This window comes from Cheilinus undulatus, linkage group 9, assembly GCF_018320785.1.
Source record: "Cheilinus undulatus linkage group 9, ASM1832078v1, whole genome shotgun sequence".
NCBI classification, from domain to species: domain Eukaryota; kingdom Metazoa; phylum Chordata; class Actinopteri; order Labriformes; family Labridae; genus Cheilinus; species Cheilinus undulatus.
The window spans coordinates 23,625,269-23,647,293 of NC_054873.1; the positions used below are offsets into that span (position 1 = coordinate 23,625,269).

At 38.8% G+C, this 22,025-nt stretch overlaps 1 protein-coding gene across 1 annotated transcript in view; it reads left to right on the top strand.

The window, feature by feature from the left end:
- Positions 1-4,527: 4,527 nt before the first annotated feature.
- Positions 4,528-22,025, top strand: part of sema4ba (sema domain, immunoglobulin domain (Ig), transmembrane domain (TM) and short cytoplasmic domain, (semaphorin) 4Ba) — a 61,863-nt gene continuing 44,365 nt past the window's right edge. Inside the window, exon 1 of the mRNA XM_041796158.1 lies at positions 4,528-4,689. The gene's annotated coding sequence lies outside the window, so the exon portion shown is untranslated. The remainder of the gene's footprint in view (positions 4,690-22,025) is intronic.

Genomic DNA, 22,025 nt, shown 5'->3' on the forward strand with positions numbered 1-22,025 from the left:
TAGAAAAAAGCTTTTTAAATTTACATTACCGCGGGTCGCCCTCACGGAGGCTGACATAACGAACCGCCATGTTGTCTACGGCAACGTTTTGGGGACAGAAAGAGCGAAACACAATTTTTAAATACAAACCTGCCCGCTGGTCCTGAAAGCTACCTGGAAGGCAGGTGGAGAAGAAGGCTGACCTATAATCTATAAAAATAATGGTTACAAAAATGAATGAATAAATCCTCACCTCGTCACTATTGTAAATGATGTCCGGCTCACGATCCTTTTTGGTCTTCACAGGCTCTCGTCGCCTAGTGATGTGACGTTTCGGTAACAGATCGGCTCATTCTAAAATCTGAACGCTAGATGTTGCTAAAATGCCAAATTCTACACATTGTACCTTTAAGAGTGTGTGTCAGTTTCCAGCAGTAGCACCACTGTCTGTAGAAGTGATGACAGTACTCCTGTAAATGATGAGGAATTAAACTCATCTGAAAAGGACTCCCTCTGTTCAGACATGCCTTTACACCTGTGTTGGACTATAATCATCTCTAAAGTCTGTGGTTGGGATGCAGGATATTGGATTTTTGCCAATATCAGGTATGAAGATATTTCCAAACTCACTTTAGTCAGTACTTTAGTCGATTTTAATAATACTCATTTTAAAGAATAAAGATGAGTCTCAAAACTGGTACAGACATGGTACCCACACCAACACATCTATTACCTACTGGACTGAATTCAAACACAGATACTGATGCTTTATTTTGGTACCCCATCATCCCAATGCAACCCCCTGCCACTCCAAATGAAAGGCACAAAAAAAGTTATGGAATTTGTGTGATTTATGCGCATTCACTTTATTTCAGCTGAGCATAAATGTCTTTTAATCATTTTGCTGTCTGGAGAAATGCCTGTGCTCTGCCTGCATTATCCTACCAAGGACAATGTCCCGTTGACACATTTACTTTATGGGTTGTGTCTGACGCAACAGTTGATTTTGTTTTGAGCCCGATTCCTTTTCTTATCCCATCTTCTTCTGGTATCTTTGAAAGATATTCCTCTGAACATGTACGATACACAGACAGCTTTTATTCTCCTGCTGACTTTCAATACACTATTTTTTCTCAGAGGCATTGATTCAGGCATTGTTTAGGCACTGAAACCATTTAAAAATGATCAATGGTACTGGAAAAATCTCAAACAATACCCAACCCTGGAAAAGAACACCCAGAGTCTCCTGTGCAAAGAGAGGCTGAGTCAAGCACAGCTGAGAGAGGAGCTGGGAAGAGGGCAGTCTGTTAGTTGTTTTACATTTGGGGCTAAGTTAAAAACCACTTGAATTCTTCTTTCTCAACCCAGTAATATTAACGCAATCATACTGGGCACAGCGCAGTCCATTATGCACATGGCAGCAGGGCATAGCCATTGTGATCAAGCATCAAACAAACATTTACAGCCTATTTCACCTGATCCGAAGCACACTAAATTTTCTTCACACTATTATATCCCTTTACTGAAGAAGCATTTTCTAAAAGGACTGAATAGATCAGAGCTGGAAAGTAATCATATTTACTCAAATTACTGTAATTGAGTAGCTTTTTGTGTACTTGTACCTTTTTGAGTACTTTTCAGAATCAGTACTTTTACTTTTACATAAGTACATTTTGAGGTAAATATTGGACTTTACTGTATTTTAAAAAGCATCAAGTACTGAGTAAAAAAAAAATAACACAAAAAGCCAAAACGAGGAGATCCTAGCCCTCTGCCAGAAGTTTGACTTTCACACATGAGGGTCAGTAGCAAGAGATCCTCAATTTCATCCTCAAACAGCTTTTGCATTTGACTTTAGGTTAAGTCTCACCTTATTAAAAATGACCTGGTTATAGATTCATATTCTCTTGTTGTTATTTCACATAAGGAAAAGATCATATTTTACTGTATAACCCCTCAGGTATCAAAAATAGCTACTCAGTAAATTTTAAATGACTTACTTTTACTTGAGTAGATGATAGACCAGTGCTTTTACTTCTACTTAAGTATATTTTATCCAAAGTAACTTTACTTTTACTTGAGTACAATAGTCTAGTTCTTTTTCCACCTCTGGTGGAGGCATAAGCCATCTGGAGGCTCTGTACTCTGGCAAATGCTTGGTCAACATACTTCTTGTGAAATTGGATTTTCACACATGTGACAGTCATACTGTATCTCACGGGAAAAAATTGGGGAACTTATTAAAGCTGATCAAATGACCTGTCATTCCTTCATTTTAACCCAGTGGAGGACAAACTGTCGAATGCATTTTCCAATAATAAGCAACAGTTACAGTGCCTTATCAAACAATACACTCAAACATCAAGTCTCTATTATTTATGGGTAACCCTGTCTAGCTTTGAAAATAGCCCTGCAGGGCTGCAACAAGATTTATTCACATTTTTGATTAATATGCTAATTATATAATGATTTTAAATCCTTTGTCTTTCCATTTCTTTTGTTTTTGCCCAGCTGACAGTCAAATAAATCCATCTTCTACCATAATAGATGAAATTTAAAAGTTTCACCAAAATGGCTGTTGTATGCATTTGTTTAAAAATATAATGTAATGATTATTCAGTTATTGAATCTTTTTCTCTGGTGCTGCACTTCCTTAAAAAAAGACATAATTTGGGGTATTAAAGCAGAATTTTGAGAGCAGTGAAGTTTACAGGGTAACAGTAATGAAGAATGGCTAGCCACGCTCTGTTTGACCGCTCTCAGCCACGTGTTTATGAGTCTGCTTGAGGTTCCTTTATCATCCTTGGCTGTTTACATAAGGTCCTCTGCCTGGCAGTGACAGGTGGTCCCGCTCAACAAGAGCTGTGTTACTGGTCCAATGAGAGCCGCGTATCAAACTGACACAGGCTGTAAATGAGACATGCAGTGAGTATCATCGCTGCGGCCTTAATACATCTCAGGTGACCGTCAGGAATCTTGACTCTGCATAGAAACACACTCAGCCGGCGTTCACAATCCCAACACCTCAAACTTGGCATCCCGTCTCCCTCCTTAACAGTTGCCTAAAGTGTATAATTAGCATTTGCTATTTTGGAAACAGGCGTCCCTGCCTCAGCACCCCGCTATCTTACACCTCTCTCTATTTACTCTGGAAATATTTTTGGAAATGCCTAGTGGAGTTATTTGGTAACACTTAAGTTAAACAAGACATATCTCTAAAAATCAGCATGCATGTCTCCTTTCCTCACTCAGTGATATCAAAATCCAACACTGAACAAACTTGAGATTTTGTTAATTTTAGGATTCACGGAAATCCAAGCTCTGTCTGCTGAAAGTAGAGGAGGCTGTGGCTCGTGCAAACAGAATGTCCTGTTTATATACTATCAAACAACCTCTTCTGAAATGCTTCTGCATCACTGGTGTTGTACTTTCAGTGTCATGGCCTAAAAATTGTCCTTGCTAAGGTTGTGAGTTTTATTTTAGGACTACTTTGCAGCTCAACTTCATATAGCACTTCTTAGTGTTGTCTTCATGTGCCTTATGCATAAGCTGCAGCTCAATGCTGAAATCAAGTTGTGTATGATTTTACAGATTTCAGTTCAGAATATGAAGGAAACTCTCCTTAAGAAGAAAGCAAACCAAACACAAGAGAGTTTTAAGGCCAAGATCAGGAATCTTTGGAGAATCTCTTCATTATAAAAGGTATTGTTGTGCAAGGTACAATTAACATGAGATAAAACACAAAACTGGTGACATATATTGACCACATTTTCACTCAGTTTGAACCTTAAAGATATGGTTGTTCCCCAAACTGAAACAGATTTTAACATTGCCTCAGTATGAGTTGTTGGCTTCTTGCTTGAATAAAAAAGTTGGTGTAGATGATGTACAGCGTTGAGATTTGGTTTATTTTCTGTACTATCACTTGAATTAGAGCAGTTACTGATAATAACAATCATTAAAGCCTTTTTTTGGTAGCAGGCAGCTGGCTAAGTCTGCACTCAATAACAAGGAAGCTTACTCCCAGGGCAGCACTAAGGCCATTTTTTATTAAAAACATTTAAAAAAAACTCATTCATTTGGTTCCTGTTTACAGCAAATAAACATCTATGTCCTACTTTAATCAAATATGTTTTTACACAACTTCAGCCTGCGTTTGTGCATGATTTGTACGTGTTTCCTGTGATTTCTTAAAAGCAGAAAGGCCAGTCTTGTGATCAGAGAATCCCAGGATACATATTAGATTATGTATATGAAAAAATGAAACACAATACCCACAAAATACACCATTAGGTTGTTGTGAAAGGAGGGAAATAAATGATCTGGGCTTTAGTCACGTAGTTGTCTATCATATTGTCTCACATGTGATAAAAGTTTCTTTTTGCATTAGTGGTTAAAGTCAAGAAGGAGTCACCGTCGTCCTGCGGAATATCCATCTCCCTCTTACTCCCTCCCTCCCTCCTCTGACAGCGTGTGATGGGAGGAGCTCCCAGCTGTGGAGCAGTTTGTAGAGCAGGCTGTAGTATGACACTGTGTCAGGAAGAGGGAGAGAGTGGACCTGTTAGCTCAGACCTGTCGTCTGCCGGTGCTTTAAACTGTCCTTTCTGTGGATTTTCTTCTGACACCTCCTGGAGAAGGCACCAATTTATCTGTGTCACCTAAAGGATTTTTTCTCCATCTAAAGGAATTTTTCATTGGCTGGGACAGAGTGTAAGTAGTGCTGTTATAGAGACCATCCTTCTGTTCATTAACTGTGTGGCGCCGTGCCTTCATGAATCATTGATGTGCGTTTGCTGCAGGTCTGGTTACCTATTGAAATTATGCCAGGATAACTTGTCATTTCTCCATTCGAAGGCTGTAAACTTTTTATGACTTAGTCTGCGTGAGGTTCCTTGTTAGTTTCTGTCTTTAAAAGGATAAGTGGGTGTGAGCCGAGACGCAGCAGCCCTCCTCCCTCTCCAGTAGGTCTTTATCGCAAGGTGATAGCAGGGCAAGGGGGTCATTAAAGACCAAGTCTGAGCCTCTGTTTGTATGCTTCCTGTGCAGTTATTTGGTTTTCATGTAGGAATTACCCTTGCATTAAGATATGCTGGTGTTGGAGTCATGGTTTTTGAGAACACAGCCATTTACCTGGGCGTGGGGTCATATTTTATGTTCTGTTGGCTTGTGTGTCTGCAGTGCGAAAAGCTCTAACTCTTTAAGCTGAGGCACATTAGGAGTGATCCTGTGACTGGGAGCGGGGCCTCTTTCCACAGATAGGACTCAGTGAATGTAGCAGCCCGCACATACACCAGTCATCTGGAAAGTGGAAACTGAGTGTGAACTCAGAGCAGTGTGGAAAAGTTTATGAGCGAGGGCAAGAAGACAAATATAAACACAGATTCAGCTGTTTGTAGTTGTGAGACACAAATCGATGAGGATTTTTTGTGTTGTGACACTACTTTGGGGTTCATGATGAGATGCTTGCAGCTACAACACAGAAGCATCAGGTGTTGCTGTGTGAAATTCAAATCTCCCTCCCACATGCTGCTGGCAGCACAATGGAGACAAATGCTAAATTGTAAGCAGTGTGGGTGGTAGGTAGGGTGGGTTGAAGCCTAAGAATTGAGAAGTTTGTCAAAAGTTGACAGAAAGGTTGATATAAGAAATTAGTTTAATACTTTTGTTACTCTTAAAGGTGCATTGCCAAAGAGCTGTTACTTGGAAAGCTCTCAAGCTGTATCCTCATTGTCAACAAAGTTTTAAAAATCAAGCTGTCATAGAAAATAACTTGATCTATAGATTTTATTCTCCACGAGTGAGGAGTTGGCTTTGGCTTCAGTATTCCCATTGTTGTTGACACATTTAGAGACAGATCCTTCTAGGGGTGTAACGGTATGAAAAAATTTCGGTTCGGTACGTACCTAGGTTTTGAAGTCACAGTTTGGTACGTTTTCGGTACGATAATTAAAGTGAATAAATAACAGATTTTTTTTCCAATTAAACTATATTAAAATAAATAGGCTGAATAAATTACATTTAAATTATTAATAATGCTTCAACCTCCCTCCAAAAGGTCTTTAATGAATAAAAATATTAATAAATTTTTGAATCACTACGTTATTTTAATTGAAATATTGACATATTCATACCCATTCTTTAAACACTAAAATTTCCCGGCCAACTTGAACACATCATCATCATACAACCATAAGTTAGCTTGTTAAGTATGCTAATTAGCATCTATCCTGCCGATTTCAACATCAACTTCAGCACTGGATTACTTTTTTAACCCATGGGACCTACTACAATGTTTGGGAGAACTTTTCACTGCCCATCTAGGCAGATAAAGAGGTTAGAGCCGTGTGAAATCTGAGGACAATTTGACACAGCTGCAGACATGATGGAGTCCTCTCTCCCCCTCCTCTGAGGCTGACAGTTGAAGATTGGAATTAATTTGATTTATTAAACCAGAGCACTAATGTAATAATAAAAAGATCTTAAATAATGGTAAATTCACAACTGACTGGTGAGTCTTTTGTTGTTCCTCCTCTTTACAGTGACGTTCTTGTTTGAATGGAGCCTTTTTAAATGCTCTGATTGATTCACTGGATGACGTGCTGTCAGCGACACACCTGCTGAATAATGTCAGCGCGTTGTTGTCTTTGTCCACTGTTGCATTTTACTGGGAAACAAAATGTTCCTGAACAGGACACTTTTATCAGGGAATATTCAGGCTGTTGCTGTCGTTTGCTGTGGTTGCCAGGCCAGTGTGACAGTGAGTTGTGCTCTGGTTTTCTGTCTGTTTATGAGCTTCGGTACGGTACGAATACACGTACCTTTACATCCTTAGATCCTTATTTGATAGGGGATATAATCTTCTCATATATGCAAATAATAAGAATGTTGTTCCTCTTGAAAACAAAAACGAGTTGGGAGCCGATGGCCAAAAGAGTTAGCTAACGCCCCACGTACAGGAGTTATAACCCTCCAAACAGCAGCTGGGGTTCAAGTCAGACCTGCAGGTTACTAGGGGTGGGAATCACTAGTTGCCCCATGATACGATGTTATCACAATACTTGGGTCATGATTTGATGTTATTGTGATTGAAACATTTTGCAGTACAGTGAGTATTGCAATACCATACATTGCGATCTATACCATTTTTTCAACTGACTCAGCGTTAGTCTTGCCCTCATGTTTGTCGTATTTATGCAGTATATTATTTTCATGTAGCACTTCTTGCAAACCTCATGTGTCATGTCCATCTCATTCGTGCCCTGCTTGCATTCCTAATGTCCCTACCCTGTTGCTGTCATGTTTGTTGTACTAACTTTGACCTGCTCTGTGACTGTCACCTCTGCTGACCATAAACAATTTATTTTTTTTCCATTATCATAGACTTAAGTTCATATTAGCAATTAATTTGAAAAAATTGATACTTGGTGGATGAGACGATATATCACCAGACAAAATATCGCGTTACTATGCTGTACCGATTTTTCTGCCACCCCTGCAGGTTCCTACTCTCACTGTCTGGTTTCCTACTTTATCTGCTGTCCTCTCAAATAAGGCAAGATAAAGTTGTGGTTCTCAGATGGTGTTTTCGGGACCTAAGAGTGGATCACAAAGCTTTTTCAGTGTTTCCTAAATGTAAACTTGGAAGGAAATGGGAGCAAAAGCCCATGTAAACATGTATTTAATTTACTTTGACATAATAATGAGTAAATGTTGGTAGTTATCTCTTTATCTTGGGAAATCACAGCTAGTGTTCACATGAATTGATTTCTCAAGATTGCTAAAAAACAGCTAGCATTTACCAGTTATAAAGGCAAAATGGTGTAAACTTAGATATATGAATATACACTTAGGGTTTCTGTAGAGCCCCTTTTATGATTATAAGGCACACATTCTGCCATGATGGGCTTTAAAGACATGATTGCTTTGTCCTGTCTCTTTGTTCGGTCACATTTTGTTTCATCTAAGGTCCAAACTGCAATATTTTTCATGGAAAATATTTGATTTGTTTATTATTTTTGAAGATTTGGGTTGCAATTTCTTATTCAGGAGGAGGTGGGGGGGTCCTGTGGCTCCACCTGTTGATAACCACTGATTTAAAATGTACAAAGAGAATCTCTCCCCCTACAGTAGATACAATTTATAATCATTAAACTTTGTATCTTCCTTCCAATTATTGCTTTAAAAAATCTATTCAATAAAATATCAATTAAAGCAGAAATCCAGTTGCTACTTATAATATGAGACAACCTTTGGTGCTGTGTTTTTACAGTCAGATGCCATTATAAATCACTCAGGGGCGGCATGATAATGCAATTACAAGAGCATCAGTCATCAGACATGATAGAAAAAAAAAGTTGAGCAGACTTCAAGAACATCATGGTCTCCTTGTTTCTCCCCATTTATCTGATGACTTCCTCTTACACTATTGTTGAAATCACATGCTTCATGCCTGAGGCATATTTCCATTGCACTGTTTTTTGAGTTATGGTTTAATTGATTAACTTTTCTTTGGCTAAAATGTACTGTTTCAATTGACAAAGCATTGAACAACCAGTGGATGGAAACGCGCCTACAGACAGAGATCTTCAGATGATGAAGAATCTATTAACAGGACAGGAATATAAAGAAGCTTTCACGCCTTTTTGAGAATGGCTGAGTTTTCCACGAGCAGGCGGAATATAATCACTCTCATTTTTGACAGAGCCACTTTTTGTTTTCTGGCCTTGTATTTGGAGATTCATCCGTCTGCTGCAGGAGAAAAGCCTGTCTGTGCTGACCTTGGCCTGCTGTTTTCTTTTGGGTTGATCCGCAAAGAAAACAGCTGGCAGTTGCATTCTGGATGCCGGCGGCCTTGACAATGAAGTGCCTGTATGACGCTGTCAGAAAAGCTTTGGCTCGTTGGTAAAGCATGGTGCCTGTACTATCAATACCTCCAATCCAGATTTTTAGAGTCGAGTAGTTTAATGTGGTAAGAGGAACTCGCAGGGTTTCACAGTGCAGCTGGAACAGTCCTTTGGTAGAGCTCTGGAAAGTCTAATTAAAGAGAAATAAGCAGGATAATATTAAGCTTCTTTCTCATCAAGCTGCTCAAAGCAGTGAACAACCTGTTGCAGTTTTCTAAATCGGTGAGCAGGAGAAAATACAGAAAGAAATGGTACTGTTTTATCACAGTTTAATCCCCCATGCTGGCCCCATATGCACATGTTTCCGATTTGTCAGCATATCCCAAGGGCATTTTCTCAGCAATAGGCCACTCTGATCCTTCTCCTTCATCTGTTTGTACAGACAGGTTCACTCTCCCTGTCATTGTGTGCGAGAAATATAGAGAGAGAGTTAGGGAGGAAGAGAAAGTTTTCCTTTTCCTTTCTGCTTTTTCATCTCTGACCCTCTCGATATAGATTGTCTGCCAATAATAGAGTTGTAGAAATGTATGTGTGATGTCACAGCCTCAGTTCACATCATAATTGTATTTCTTCCAAAATTCAAGGTATGGTTTTCAAATAAAGCCAACTTTTCATACCACGTCACACACTCATAGAGCCGCCTCCTGGTGGGCAGGTATAACCTACTGCTGTAAACTATTGAGGAGCTGACAGCGTTTTAATGAGTTTTTTAATAGTGATGCACAATAGTTTTTTTTTTTAACCGATACTGATAATTTCCAACTCCTGATGGCCGATAAGAACTGATAATTTTTTTTAATTGTTGATCTTAAAAAAGAAGTTTATTTGATGTATTTATGCACATCTGGGGGTACGAAGGGTTAATAAAGTGAGCAAAGATATTTATAACTAATTCTTACTAACATCACTTGTGTTTACATCAAAAAACAAAGAACTTTCTTGACTTTACTGTTATTTTTTTAGTTAAACATTTGTGTACTAAACAAAGTACAACATACACAAACAACTGACATATGTTTTCCCCTTTTCTCTTGAAATGAATTAAAGTTTCTTGACAAATCAGACATAAAACCAAATGATAACAGGCTGTCATGCTTAAAAAATGGAGATGTTTGGGGGTCTTTTTTTTTGTTTGTTCTTTTTGCTGCATAATTCAGAAATAAAGAGAGCTGATGTTTTACATAAAGATTAAAAAAATGCACTGACAGAAGTCATATCAGGAATAGGTTAAAATGTTAAGTACATCATGGTCTGTAGCTAAACTTCTGTTCCTAATGTCGATCAGACTGAATGAAAACACATCAAACAAAGCCGGCAGGGATTCGTTTATGAAAGTAGTGATGAACCAGGAGACTGTCAGAATGATTTTGTCATTATTAGCATCATTATTAGCAAAACTTTCTACAGTTTCCAACGCCTGCTGAATAAGCACTGTTTGGTATTAGCCTTTGGCTTGTTCTTAATGCCTGCGGCTAACGCTTGCAGCTACTGCTGCTTTGTTTTAATGTTGTTAAAGGATGAGGACTTTTAAGTGATATATAAGATCTGTTTTGTTAAAACTCAAGGACTTCTTTCCACTCTTTGGGATCTTTGCAGGGCAAATTTTCCGACACTGTCGTGTTATCCTCCCCATCAATACTGAATAACTCCACCATGTTGTTACCCTCTTAGCACTGGGGCTGCTTCCTCTTCTTCTCTGGTGCTTAACAGTGGCTTACGTACCGAGGCGCCACCTACTGTTTTGGAATGTGTAGTCTCATGAGAAAGAAAACAAATGGCTTTATTATCGGTGGATTTTATTGGTTAATTCTTATTAATAAGTATATGTAAGATATATGCTGATAATTTATCGGTACCGATAATTATCATGCATCCCTATTTTTTTATCTATTGAAAGGCAGAAAGTTCTCGTTCTTCTTCAGCTTTACAACAAAACAAACTAGTTGTTTAATAAATACTTGTCTTCGTCGTATAACGACATGCCTTCCTTTACTAAATGTTGGACTTAGATTTAAGATTCTAGGTATATTTTAGACTTTGCTGATGATCTCCTATTGTGTCAATTTCTCATTTTGTTTATGTTTCTTTTGGTGCTGATTAAAACTAGTCAGAAAAGGGTTAAAAGCTGAGGCAGAGGAGGGCTGGACTTTGGAGTGGCCAGCCACTTGTAACCTAAAGGTTAAACACAGGCCTTCAGGGAGTCCTATTACTGTGTACTCACTGATGGGAACTCTGCAAACATGCATTCTGGGAGCACAGCGGGCTTCACTGTTTATTCCCAGTGCAGCACTGTGCCACGATGTGGGAAATGACTTAGGACATGCGTGGAACACGGCCAGGAACGCAGTGTTTGGTTCTGTCAGGGAAACTTGGATCTGACGTTTAACCCGTAACAAACACGCACAAAACGCATCACAAACGTATGAAGAGCTCCAGGGGACCTCGCCTTTTTTCTCCCAGTGTCTTATTTTAACTGTACACAAGCTTTTGAAAGAGCTTACAGGCAGACATGTGGATTATGTTTACATGTATGTCAGCATTTCTGATTTGCTGGTGTGAGAACCACAAAATTGTCTTTTCAGGGTGTGTTCACATCACTCTTCAAACAAGCACCTGTTCTTCTTGCATGTGTAATAATAAAGTTCTATTTGAATCCTCCTAGCTATGTGTACGTTTGACCTCGGACCTGGAGGACGCCTATAAGGTGTCACATACGGCAAACATGCATCAGGTTGTTGTTAGCAGGCGGACATGTTCGTGTGTTTCCTGACATGAGTAGTAGACTAGACTTGATTAATGGAATCAGCCTCTAACTGAGCCTTGTTTAGCCGCTGTCCCTCCCCCAACGTGGTGATTTGATATCTCTGAGCATTCCAGTTTGTGCCCTTTACTCTGCTAATGGTGCCACTGACCCTTACGCACATTCCTGCCGTAACTCTGATCACAAGCATCTAATTGCCTCACTGTAAACAAGCTGTTGGGATTTTTTGGGATCATTACAAACATTTTTAATCTTACATTAGGCAGTTATTCCTGAGTAAGTTTTGATACGAATAGTGCTGGCTTGGTCACAAAGTTATCCTCTATCATGGTGTTGTATGTTGTGCTGCTATACCACCTGCTAGCAGGTTTAACGTGTCATCATTGCAGACATAAAAAAGCCCCTAGTAGTCTTCATGACACAGTAAGTTATAAGCAATACTTTTTGGAGCATAGCCATTTTGACAGTAGATATTTGCACAGTAGCAAAATGATCCTTATTTCTCTTTAAAATCTTGTACAGACAGATTTTTGACATGGCAACATAATCTCTCTGTGCCTTAGTCCTCCGGTCCAAGAGATGGAAACAGAGATAGAGGAAGGGGGTTAAATGTAACAGAGACCACAGGACTGCAGCAGACTAAAAGCTTCCTGTGGCAGAGACAGAGAGTAAGCCAAAGCTGGCAGACGGGCTGGCAGGGCAGATGTTTTAGGTGAGAGGCACAGTAGATAGCACCGTCTGAATAATTCATCAGATCAGAGTGAAGATGTGATATATTAAGACACAGCACACAAGCCGTCTTCTGGCCCCTTTCAGCACTTTTTGTGCAGCGTGAGTGGCTGCAGGGCTCGGATCCCCTCTGCATCTCTGCTTTCTTTCTGGCAGTTATCCACCCGAGTTGGGCCAGACGAGGAGACAGTAATAGATGTGCTGGCGCTGGGTCTAGTGAGGCCTCCAGACATCTGGAGAGGATGAAAATGGTCAGCATACAGGTGCAGTTAAATCTCACAATGCTGACACTTTTCATGCTTCTTATTCTTCGCCAATATGACCTCTGCTCTGGCCATTGCATGTTAGTGACTGGAGCATTTCATCAGCACAGAAAATATCTTCTATATTTCTTTTAATACACAAGTTTGATGGTTGTTTTATTGTAGCTAGAAATAACCAGACATTCCTGCAAAAGAATTTCTCTGTCAATGTCATTGTCTTTTAGTTTCTTAATGTAAAAATGTTGCAATAAGCCGTCGTGAAATAGCGATGTATTTAGATCTTCTGTCAGCAAAAACAAAGTGTTGAAAGTCCAAGTTGTGTTGGTTGTATTTTTCCATGTTCGTTTTTTTGATACAAGCAAACAAGTCTGTTGGTCTTGTCCCTGTTCAAGTGCTAAAGACTGACCCCCTATCTCGTAGTTTATAAATAATGCAGTGAATCACTTCGTCCTTCTCCATTGTAAGAAAGTAGATGATTTAAATGTTTTCAATAACCACTTATGTACTTACTAAACTAAACCTTAACAAGTCTTTTTGACCATTTCTGATGGTTTTTTTGCGCTTTTCCATTTATGTCAATTGGGGATTGACTATTCCGAGTAGCAGCTGCAGCTCCTTTTCTCTCTCTCCCTCACACTGACACCTTCCACTTAAAACACCATACTTTGCTCATGTTTTATGATAAAATTAACTATGGAATTTAATAGTTAAAATTTGTACTAACTAGGGATGCACCGAAAATTTGGCCAATAAAAATGCACTTTTGGTTTTCGGTCGAAAGACTTAGGCCAAAACAAGATGTTGTGATGACGCAAGCAAAAACCGCGGCCAGCACACGCTTGGTTCTCAAAGGGGGGTACACGGACGTGAAGGCACTCCAGGGTGTACGTGAGATTTTGAAATATATGCCGGCTCTATAAGAAAAATAGCGCCTTTCTTTGTGCCTCAGGAGCGACACAATTTTGCGAGTATATTACATACATTCTAAAATCACATTCGTGCTGCGAATGTCTGCGGTGTGTTTTCTCTGTCCTCTGATAAACAGTGATATTTACTGGAGCGGAAGATTAAAGGTTTGTCCCTCTCTGTCCTTCACTCTCTGCGTAACGCGGCACTTTTACGTACAGCCAGGAGGTCAGTGCCGTTTTGTTTCACTGTTTCATTCAGTCTGCCAGCCAAGTTTGTAAGAGGAGGGACTGACTTTTCATCCATTCTATGTTAAATATGATCAATAAGAGTAGGTGCAGCTGAGGCTCACTGTGAGAGGAGTTAACTCCCCCACAGCGCACAGATTGGCTCACCTGTTTGTGTTCCAGACTGGTCAGAGGAGTGATTTCAGTGAGCTGGTGATCTAGAGCAGTTATAAGTCGTATGTCTAAGGTCAGAGGAGACTGTGTTGGAAAATATTTCACTAAAGTCCCGTTAACTTAGAAACAGCTCCAGCTGTGTGAGTGGTGCATTTACGTTCGCATAGACATGCCGGACTCCCTGCTGCCTGTCTCCCTCTCTACCAGGCTAAAACAGAGACAAAAACACAAGAACCAACTACAGACAGATATGAGAAGAGGACAAACATCAAGTGGTGTTGGAGAGGAGGACGTTTTTGTTCCTCTGTCTGCCTTAAAATCGGATCCACCACCATGTGTGCTCGTCAGAGTGAAACTTAAATATCTGCAGCAATGATGTTGCTGGTTGGGAAGCTTGCATTGATTCGCTACAGGTTCGCTACGGGTTCTATTTTGTGTGAATAATTTACATGAAACAATTGCGTATAAAGTGTAAGGACCTTAAGTTTATAAACTGGAGTTAATATTTTGTAGGCTCTTAAATTTAATCACCCTAAAACCCCCGAGTCTCCCCCATGGCAGGATGGTTTGACCCACACTGGCACGTGCCTGTCAATCACTGTATTCACAATCACTCCATTCATAAAAAGGTTAACTATTTAATTTTTGTGAAGAAATGCTGATCTATTCATGTTCATGATTTCAGTTTGAGAAGAGATCTTTATTATGATCCAAAAAGGGGCACTAAGAGGTCTTTTTGATAATTAGTTAATTATTTAAAGGTTTTTTTAGTTCTCTTTAGCTCTATGTTTTTATTTCCAAATTGTTCCAGAGAGACCACTGCAGCCGATCAGTGTTTTGCACACTTCTGGGTTTAAAGCCTTTCCAGTCACTGTTTTCAATACATTAATTTGAATCCCTACATTTAGTGATGAGAAGATGTGCCATGAATTTAGTCATGCATTTTTAACATTTAAAATGTAAAAAAAAAAAAATCTAATATTTGTAATTTAGAGTGTTTATCAGTTACAAAGTTTGATAAATCAGACGGCTGTCACAGCTCTCTTTAATGTCTTTCTTTTTGGCCAAAAAGCTTTGCGCTGTTTAGGGGGTACTTGGCTGAAAAAATACTTCACAGGGGGGTATATGACTAAAAAAAAGGTTGAGAACCACTGATTTAATGTATACATGAGTGGGGTCAAGTTAAACATTTTATTTTGTATTTTATTTTATTTTATATTGTGCATTGTTGGAATGTCAGTGCTTAATAAATATTTACAGAATTTTGTAATTGATTTATTCTTTGAAACATTAATATTAATTTATGCAAATGCAATTGATGTTAGTGAGGTTAGTACACAGTCACAGCCATAAATGCAATGGTACTAATAATTGGCATAATAATTTCTTTTGGTGTTTCGGTTTTCTTGGTTTCCTCATTTTCGGTTTTGGCCAAGAATTTTCATTTTGGTGCATCCCTAATTTTGAACATTTAAAATGTAAAAAAAAAAAAAAATCTAGTATTTGTAATTTTTAAGTGTTCATCAATTACAAAGTTTGATAAATCAAACGGCTGTCACAGCACTCTTTAATGTCTTTCTCTTCATCCAAGAATTTTTATTTTGGTGCATCCCTAGTACTAACGCCCATTGAAAAAAGAGACTTAATTGAAAAGCTGCACTCCTACTCCCATGTGGCAGCGCTGTGATGCATGAACTTGTGCAAAAAACCTAAACCAAATAAAATGTTTAAATCTCTATTTTAAAGTTAAAAAGTATTTTTTAAACTATGAGCCGTACAGCATTAGAATGTTATGTTTTTAGTCAATGGGGTTGCAGCATCATTGATTGGTCTTTCCCCTTGCGTGTGTGAAAGTAGGTGAAGTTTTCTGAGGGCATGCTGTTCGCTCTGATATCACAACGAAGAGGCTCAGCTTTCTAGTAAGAGATCATTTCACCTCCATCTCTCCATGACATCAGCTACCACCTACACGCATCCCACTATGAGGGTCTGGGTGCTGTGTGGACGTGCCAAGGCTCTGATTACATCTCACACGCAATCTAGCTTAGTTTTTTTTTCACAACACACAAGAGATGCATGAACTTCGAGGTTTCTTTTGAAGCCTTGAAAACCACGATCAACTTTTAAAAGCAACCTCACACAAACTGTCATGCATTTTTGTCCATTTTTTTTTTAAAGATTTCAGACTTTTTTCCCCAAAGAAATTACGTCTCTTGAAAGGACAAATTTATACAAACTACACAGTCATTAGCAAATCATGTGAAATAGGATATCTGCCAATATACCTGCAACCAAGCACACTGAACTCTGTCATCTGATAGGTTGCTAATCCCCTTATTATGCTTGTCTGGTTAAATTGAGGAGTCAGTCAGCCATTTAATCATCTAGCCTGGAAATCAATGTGGGCCCCATAATTTTGTTGCATGCTTGGCTGTGTACAGTACAGTTGATAGGGAAAGTGGAAAATGGCAGACAGAATAATGTGAAGAATAAATATTTCAAATAGGATCTACTGAGCAGTGCTAGCTTGTCAAATTTGCCCTTGGGTGCCTGGATTAGCATGTCCATAGCATGGTCCTCTTGAGTGACAGAGTTCATCTCCCATTTATGGTTTACCACGTATGTCTCCCTTTAAGGTCAAATCTGGTCGTCTTGGATGTTAGATGTCAATGATTGGAATTTACGCCAAATATCAGCACGCTAAAGGATTCACAACATGGCTTGGATGTCTGAGATACCAATGCCTAAGTGACTCCTGAGGACTTAGAGAGAGGAATGTGCAGCTCACTATTGATCTTTGCTAAGTGAGGTCACTGCATGTGGGGGGCAGCTGACCCACTCTCAGACCCCACGTAAAAGGGAGAGCCAACCCAAACAAAGATATTCTAATGTGGTCTATATGCAAAATACAAAGGTCAAATTAAGATCTGACCTGTGCTTGATAAACACAAAACAGCACATTTTGCAATCTGTATCCCTTAGAGATGTATTTTATGTGTTGTGATATGTCTATAAAGACAGAATGGATTTGTTTAAAGGCATGTAAGGACTTTCTAATACTTAATTTAAATTGCTTCAATAACTATGTGCTTGAAGACACATCCATCCTTTTCTTTTCTTTATTCTTTTTCTTGTTAAAAATGTCCTGCAGGCTGCAGGGCATGCAAGACATATACTTGAGCTTGAGGCATCGTCAGTTGGAATTACTTTGTACATGACTGAATTGCCTTTAAACCTTTTTCACATGCTTATTAAAGCTGATTTGAGAGTGAACGCAGGCCTGTTAACAGTTGTTTGGCTGAATGCGCAACTCTTGTGTACTGCCTCTGATCTGAACTGCATGGTTTGTAATGTTCTTGATTAAGTTTCTTTGTGTTTTTACGAAAGCTGTTTAGAAGCTGATTTAAGGAGTAAAACGGCTTTAGGGAGCATTATGAACTGGAGCATTACTCAAAGAAGGCTGCCTAGCTTAATGGGTCTGTGACAGATGGGCTAAAAGTTTTTTTAGAAATCTTGAAATAGAAATCTGTTGAAAGAAATGGAGTTGATTTCATCTAACATGTACATCATTTAAGCCACCAGATAGGAAATGCACTGCTTATCTGTATGTATGAGGTTTTATGGTTAGTTTTTGACCTTTTGTTGTACAATAGGTTCTTGTTTGTTGTCTTGTCTTTTAAATCATGTGAGACCACAGACATAAGGACAGTTTTAATTGATTTTCAGTATGCTGCATCTCATTTGAGACACTGAAACTCTTATGGGGCCCACCAAAACCATTGACAGCCATAAAATGAGACTGAAATATTAACCTTTTATTCATCATATTTTGTTTTACAGACAGGGACTTTCAATATGAATGCTTACTTTCAGAGACATTAACATTACTTGGAAAATATTTGTTGGGTAACAAAGAACAAGTAAAGACCCATAGCCTTTTATTTTCTTGTGATCAGGCACCTGTAAAGTCACCTACATTTTATTTTATGATACTAATCTCTGTAAAAGTACATGGTGGCACAGCAAAGTCTTCCTAGCAACACTGATGTCTCCAAAGACACTGATAAACTTTTAATACTGGGAAACAAGCAGCATGGTTAATGGAGTCATGAGTTAATCCAACACCAGTTAAACCATGACACTAGTTGGAAAAATTACACAGCCATTGTATTCAAGTAAAGGTACAGTTGCTCTGGTTAACATTTACTTCAGTAAAAGTGAAAGTACAAGTCTACAAATCTACTTAAATTAAAAAAAACCATTGACAGTGTCGATTAAACTCATATAGAGTTATATTTGACACTTTAAAAGTGTCTACATTAATGTACACTACATGTAATTAAACTACACTTTGACAGGGTAAATTATTGTAATATATGACAGAGCTTCAATAATTCTATGGCAAGGTGGGTCTCCTTTGGCAACAAAGTAGAGTCATCCTCATGTCAAAGCAATGCATGCGGTTGAAGAATATGCTTTATGTATATTGTAGGAGCACCTAAAGACACTGGCGTTAAAACAAACTCAGTGGATAACTTCATATATAGTTTTTTTTTCTTTTTAAATTAGACTTATTAATCAGGGGAATCACTACACCAGACAATTCAGACAGGCAGTGAGACAGACACCTTCCATCTGTAGGTTTCACAGTGGCTGTATCCAAAACCACACACTCATTCCCTACTCCCAATCCACTGTATAGTGAGCAACTTTTCGCAACAATGGCTCGTAGATTTCCAAGACAACGGCTGAGGATTGAAATTAGTGGTAAAATAGTAGCTACACATTTTTGTGTGTATTATCACTTATTTTTTCATAAAGATGATGGTCTCATGTCTTGTAATTCTCATGGGGGAAAAAGTTACTCCTTTTTAAATCCTTAAGATTTTTATTTATATTAAATACACTGGATAAAACCAACAAACAAAAAAAGCTTTAAAAAAATTTTTATATGTGTTTCCGTGCTCCTCTCATTTGTCCATCATGTTTGAGAGCAGCAACCAGTCCGCAATGCATGATGGTAAATATTGCTGGGCTAGTGACCATCGGTCGTTCACTGCTTTTCACACTGCATTGTGAGATAGAGTAAGTGCAGTATATAGTGAATAACAATGCTCATTCAGAATTCTGACACCTCTACAAAATGGCATATTCACAATATAGTGCACATAGGGAATAGGGGGTGATTTCGGACATAGCCAGTGAAGATTCCCCACCTAGAGACCTCACAGAATCTCATGTGATCAAACGTGACTTCAGAAGAAAAGCAAACATGATGGAAAATCAAAGTTCTCAACTGGCTGTCCTTGCAGGTGGGACATTTGCTGTTAAAAAAAAAAAACAGCAAAAGAAATGAGGGTGAAATCTGGATTGGGATTAAGATGAAGTTGTGTTTATTTCAGTGAGCTTATAAATACAGAACATCTGGTTGGTGATGCTACCCGTCTGGACGCTCTCATTGGTAGTAGGGAGTGTTTAATATTTATGATTCAAAATCTCCAATGCAAAAGAAAGCAGTAAAATAATTGTGTCGCCACACACTTTAGGATTATTAGGTCAAATAACTCTGTGACAAACTTCGATTTGGGACGCACCCCCCAATCAGCAGAGTGATCAAATCTGTCTTAAAGCTGGACTTGAATTATTGTAGTGATGAGAAATGGACCCTTCTACTAGTGCTTATTCAATGGCTTTACAGCATAGCTACAGGTGAAGGCAATGTTGGAGAAATATGCATGCGATTAGCTATTAATAAGAAGAAGATTGCCTATGGGCATGGATGTCAGACTTACAGGTATAAACAATAAAAAAATCTGATTTAACAGGTGAGCAAGACATCACCATGAAGGATTAATCTATAAGTTTGTGACTAACTCGAGTAACTTCTAACTTCTAAGTCTGATTTTGAGGTTTCCATGTGCTTCGTAAACTGTCACAAGTCTTTGAGTAGCGTGTAAGGCGTGTCAGTGGATTGTGTCGTTGATGGACATGTGGAGGAGTGGACGTTCTGAGCCTTTTATCGCTCTCACACAGTGATGGATGTGTGCAGCTCTTTGCCCAATGCCCTATAGCCTGAGCTTCTGTCTAAGCCTCTAAGCTACTGGAATGCGTGCAGCTTCTTGCTGCGGACATCAAAGGAGAAGAGCCACGCTGCTTTGTTTACGGCCTTTCATGGACGCCACACCAGCCTAATCAGTTTCATAGAGGATAAATAATTCAGTTCTGTAGTAACGTTTAAATGGTCAGCTTTGTTAATGCGCACTTCACTTTTTACATGAATTATCCACAAGTCAGAGTTTGATAGTATTAGGAATTTATCCTTTTATCATGGGTTTGTCTGTTCTTATGTTAAAGTCTGTGCTCTGATCAGTTTAAAACTACAGCTGAGGTAAAATGCAGTGAAGCACAACTGCCTGTAGTAACAGCTGTAGAGCTGTAGCTGTGTATGATAGACCCAGCTTTAGCAATAACAAATCTAGTTAGTAAAGTTAAGTAAGAGCTAGTGAGAGGAAGCTGCTCTGATGGATGCTTTGTGATCAGCACCTGCTGTGAGGGTCAAGAATCCACTTCATTAAATGCAGACACAATCATATAGCAAACAAGAGAAGACAGAGAGAGTAGAAGTGAGTGTCTGAGCAGACCTGACCTACTTACAGCAGCCAGGGCTGAAACAGCTCCTCACCTGTGTCTGTTTGACGCCAGGACCCCTCATAAAAACACACGCCGTGATATCTTAAACAGTGACTGAACAATATCACACTGTGTTTTTATACTGGTCTTATAAAAGTCCCTGCTGAATTAGCTTTTATTAGACTGGACTGCATATGGTCACGTTTTCTTTGACTGCTTCAGATTGTTACACAACTTACTATCAAGTGACTACTGTATATGTGGCGCTTAAAGCAAATGCTTTGTTTTAGCAATGACAGCTTGACTTTATAGAGAATGTTGTGCAGGAGAGTGACTTCTAGACCTAAAGGTAGTGATTAGGGAGTGGACTCGACTTCGTAATATTCACTGTAGATTGCTTCTATCGGGGAAAAAACAGTTTCAGCTAGCCTCTCATGGACATTCGAGGAACGGCTACATTCAAGAGAGTCTGGCTGCAGCCCGTTGATTTCTGAAGGCCTCTCTCACAACCGTTCATCTGAGATGTCTGAGACGCTTTTTCTCTCAGAACAGAAATACATGCTTAAACTTTAGAAATAAAATCAGATTAAACCTCTTTTTAGGGTTAGAATAAGGGTTAGTATCCCAACAGTTAAAAGTTAAAAACCTGACCTGCAAAACCTAGTAACAAAATGTTTGATAAAGCTGAGTAAATAGTCTGCTTACAGGACAAAGCTCATCCTCAATGAAAACTTTCCATAGGGTGAATGTAGCTTACATAGCTCCATTAGCTGCATAAGCTACGTAGATTACACAGCAAGGGAGCTAACAGAGCTAGAGCTGAGCTCTTAAAGCAGCTAGCTAAGTTGCTTTATCTACATTTGCTAAAACTCACATTGCTATGGATAATGTAGCTACGTAGATTGTGAAGCTTACATAGCTAAAGCTTATCGCACAATGCAGCTATGCATGTTATTTAGATACGTAGTCCAAATTAGATATGTTAGCTTAGCTATGTTTGCTAAAGCTTGTGTGCTAAATCTAACTTAGCTACACTGGCTTATATAGTAACATTAATTATGTAGCTAATGTTAGCTTTAGCTACAGCTAATGCAGTTTTCATGTAACTGCTTCTAAAATGATCAATACAAAATTTAGTCCCAAATTAGGACGCTGGCCTTTTTCTGTGTTTTATTTACGAAATGTTTCTTACTCTGCAGTGTTTGTGTTGTGGTTGTTTTGTGAATGTAACTGCCAGACTTTGTTTACAAGTTAGTTGAATTTTAAAATATTTATATACAACTGGAAGTACGTTGCAAATTACCGCAGTTCCTTTCTGAGATATATGGCGTCTCAGATGAGCAGTCTGTGAAAGTGGCCATTAGAAATATACAGTCTGCAGCCAGACCCCTTTAGCTACTTTTGCACATACGCATTTGCTTCATTTTGCAACAACAGAGGTTGCCACTTGGTA